Source organism: Euleptes europaea, chromosome 14 (assembly GCF_029931775.1).
Source record: "Euleptes europaea isolate rEulEur1 chromosome 14, rEulEur1.hap1, whole genome shotgun sequence".
Classification (NCBI taxonomy): Eukaryota; Metazoa; Chordata; class Lepidosauria; order Squamata; family Sphaerodactylidae; genus Euleptes; species Euleptes europaea.
Genome location: NC_079325.1, coordinates 47,740,311 through 47,743,884, shown reverse-complemented (window position 1 = coordinate 47,743,884; position 3,574 = coordinate 47,740,311). Strand labels below are relative to the sequence as shown.

Below are 3,574 nucleotides of genomic sequence, written 5' to 3'. Positions count from 1 at the left end.
GTGATCCCGTAGGGCAGGGGTGGGGAACGTCAGGCCCGGGGGGTGTTTAAGGCCCGTGAAATCATTTGTTCTGGTCCTTCGTGGGTCCTGGAAGATTTCTAGCTCAGAAGGATTTAAGACTGGTGATCCGCACCCTCCCGTGGACAGGAATAGCCTCTATTCAAGGCAGATGTGTGTGTTCGTTTTGCAGAGAAAAGGAACCTTTTCCACCCTTTCAGAAGAGCCATTAACTATGGAGCTGTTAGGACCGCCCAAGAAACTGTTTTAACCCTTTCCCACCCGGGCTATGGAGAAACGTATAGGTCGGCTAATTTTTATGTTGATAATTGTGTATGGCCCGTGAATGATGTTATAAATATCCAAACGGCCCTTGGAGGAAAAAAAGGTTCCCCACCCCTGCCGTAGGGTTTTCAAGGCAAGGGATGTTCTGAGGTGGTTGGTCTTTGCCTGCCTCTGCATGGGCTGAGAGAGTTCGGAGAGAACTGCGACTGGCCTGAGGTCACCCAGCAGGCTTCATGTGGAGGAGTGGGGAATCGAACCTGCTTCTCCAGATTTGAGTCTGCCGCTCTGAGATCTTCTTTTGGTGGTCAAAAAACTTTATGTTGTAATTCTTGGGCAAAGTGATTATGTTGTAACTCTTGGACAGCTCTGTATGGATGGTCAGTTTTATTCTCCCCAGTTTGCAGGTGGGGAGAGGATGCTCCAAACTACCGCTCTTAACCACTATACCACGCTGGCTCATGCAAGACTGTACCAGTGACACACTACACAGGAAGCATCTTGCTGCTGCTTTACAATAACACCAATACTGCTTTTTTTGGGGTGGGGGGTGGGGTCATCAATCAGTAACACCAATATACAAAAAAACTGAAGGAGCTGGAAGATGCAGAGCCCTGCTACTGCTCTAGTTCTTGAATTTGCCAGAGAGATTCTCCTAGTTCAACTGGAGGAATAAAATGCAGCACGGGATGAAATCCCAGAGTAATTAAATAGGGACAGAACTGGGATAATCCACTCATCCACAATGTAAATGCATTTGCAAATCTGAATTTTCTACCCAAATATATGGTGTAGGGTTGGTGTCAAGACTTCGGACTCCTGCTGAAGCACACAGCTGGGCAGTAGGCCTATTCCTGACTGGAGATGTTGGGTGGATCCCCATTTTCCAATTGGAAAAAAAACACATCCTGGAAGCAGGCAAAGAAGCAAAGCGTAGGAGAATCACACTCTGCTGCCTTCTCCAGGTACCTCTTATGATCAGCCCAGAGACTAGGGTTGCCATGGTTCCCACTACGGTGGGAAGTCTCCCACCAGGCACCCTCATTGCTTGCTGGGAGAAAGATAAAGAAGCTGTGACTTCACTTTCAAAAGAAAAGCAGAAGTGATGTTGGTTAGCTCTAGGAATCACTTGAAACTCTGGTAAAAATATAGAGTTTCTGGTGGTTCCTAGAGCTATCCGACATTAATTTCCAGTTTTCCTGAAAGTGGCCTCATAGAGAACACAATGCCATGTGCCCCTTCCATGTCCCCACCCCCCAAGCTCCCACTGGTTGCCATGCGTGGCCTGGCATCCATACCAGAAGCCCCTGTAATCTTTCAGCAACTCTGTCTGGCTTCTTGCTCCACTGGTGCTGATAGAGTGAAACAAAAGAGTTACAGCCCATTCCTGAGACAAAAGGATGGAAGTCTTTAGGAGGTCACAAAGGGCCCCTCTGTGCCCATGCCACTTACGCCACCCAGGGTGGCATGGATGCTGGTGGGGGGGCACAAGCCATCCTCCTGGCACTGCCATGGAAGCGCTACCCATGGACGCCAGCACAGCCTTGCACTGGAGTCCTCCTGGGGCTGTTTCTGGTCCAGGGGAGGAGCCACATTTAGGCAGCCTCCTAAGCCCTTTAGGCCCGGGAATGCCCCCCTTGCCCTTACTTGCCCTTACACCACCTTTTGGAGTGGTTCCATGGGGCTTGCAAATAAGGGCAAGGTTTCAGCTTCAGTGGGGTGGGGCTCCTTTGGAGGCAGCATGGCTGCGCTGCCTCAAACCTTATACTGAATCAGACCCTTCGTCCATCGAAGTCAGTATTGACTAGTCAGACTAGCAGCGGCTCTCCAGGGTCTCAGGCAGGGGTCTTTCACATCACCTACCCGCATAGTCCCTTTAACTGGAGATGCCAGGGATTGAACCTGGGACCTTCTGCATGTCAAGCAGATGCTCTACCACTGAGCCACAGCCCAACCACTTAGTGGTTTGTGGCAGAGGTCACAATTAGGTAGAGGAGAACAGAGCTACAGTGGAGGGGCCAAAAGACACGCTATGTCCAAAAAAGCCTTAAAAACTAGCATCAGCCATGAAATGGTACAAGCAGAATTGGGATTCAGAATAGAGAATCCACAGAGATGGGTTTTGCATAATGTCACTCCTTCAGACGTGGACTTTTTCAGCTTTACGCAGGTGTGGTTTCATTTTTTGGAGCAGAGCAGAGCTGAATAAACATAGAGCTCCTCAATCCCACTGTGCAGATGTACCTTATGTGTCAGTTTTTGAAAACAAATTTTCAACATATTGTTGGTCATGGAGGAATGCTTCCGAATAGGCTCTCTGGGGAAACCAGTTTCTGCTGTCAGATTGCATTATGCGTTATTTTTAAACTTCCAGATTGCTTTGCCCCCAGAATGTGGACTTTGGGTACAAAGAAGAGAATAGTATTAAAATTTTGTTCTGATAATTAGGATCCCAGTAATGGTTTACATGATATAAGAGTGCAAATGAAGGTCCCAGGATTGCACGCACATGTTGCCATGCAAAAGAAGTATGCAGGGTTATAGGTGCATGGATGTATGCACCATTCTCATGACTTGCACCATACATGGTCTGACTCACAGATGGAAAGAAAGCAGATCTCAGGTTAAGAATGACATGGATTATTTACCATGTGTTATTTGCAGACTTGTGCATTCATAAGAACATAAAGTGTTCTTATGCTAGATCAGAACAAAATCCCATCTAATCCAGCATCATGAACACACGAAGCTGCCTTATACTGAATCAGACCCTTGGTCGATCGAAGTCAGTGTTGTCTTCTCAGACTGTCAGCAGCTCTCCTGGGTCTCAGGTAAAGGTCTGTCACATCACCTACTTTCCTGGTTCCTTTAACTGGAGATGCCAGGGATTGAACCTGGGACCTTCTGCAGGCCAAGCAGATCCTCTAGAAACTGAGCCACAGCCCATCCCCTGAACAGCAGCCTGTTTGAATCCCACAATGGCTCCATGAAGTTCATAAGCAGGCATGGAAGCATCAGGTCTCCTGCAATGAATAGCTGGAGGTATATTGCCTCTGAACATGGGGGTTCCATTTAGCTGTTACAGCTTACTGCAGGGGTACCCAACGTGGACACCATGGCACCTGCCAACATTTTCCTTGTGCCTACCAAGTATTTTGGGAAAGGCTGTGGGGCCAAGTGGGGCTTTTGCCCAGCAGGAGTTCTGATTGGCCACTGGCAACTTGATTGGCTGGGCACATTTATAAAAATGTTGCTTTGGCAGCAACTGCCACTCCCGCACAAGAAGAAGAGTTGG

At 48.2% G+C, this 3,574-nt stretch overlaps 1 non-coding gene across 1 annotated transcript; it reads right to left on the bottom strand.

The window, feature by feature from the left end:
- Positions 1-2,160: 2,160 nt before the first annotated feature.
- Positions 2,161-2,229, bottom strand: TRNAV-GAC (transfer RNA valine (anticodon GAC)). The gene has a single exon. It is a non-coding gene; the product is annotated as a tRNA-Val (tRNA).
- Positions 2,230-3,574: the final 1,345 nt, after the last annotated feature.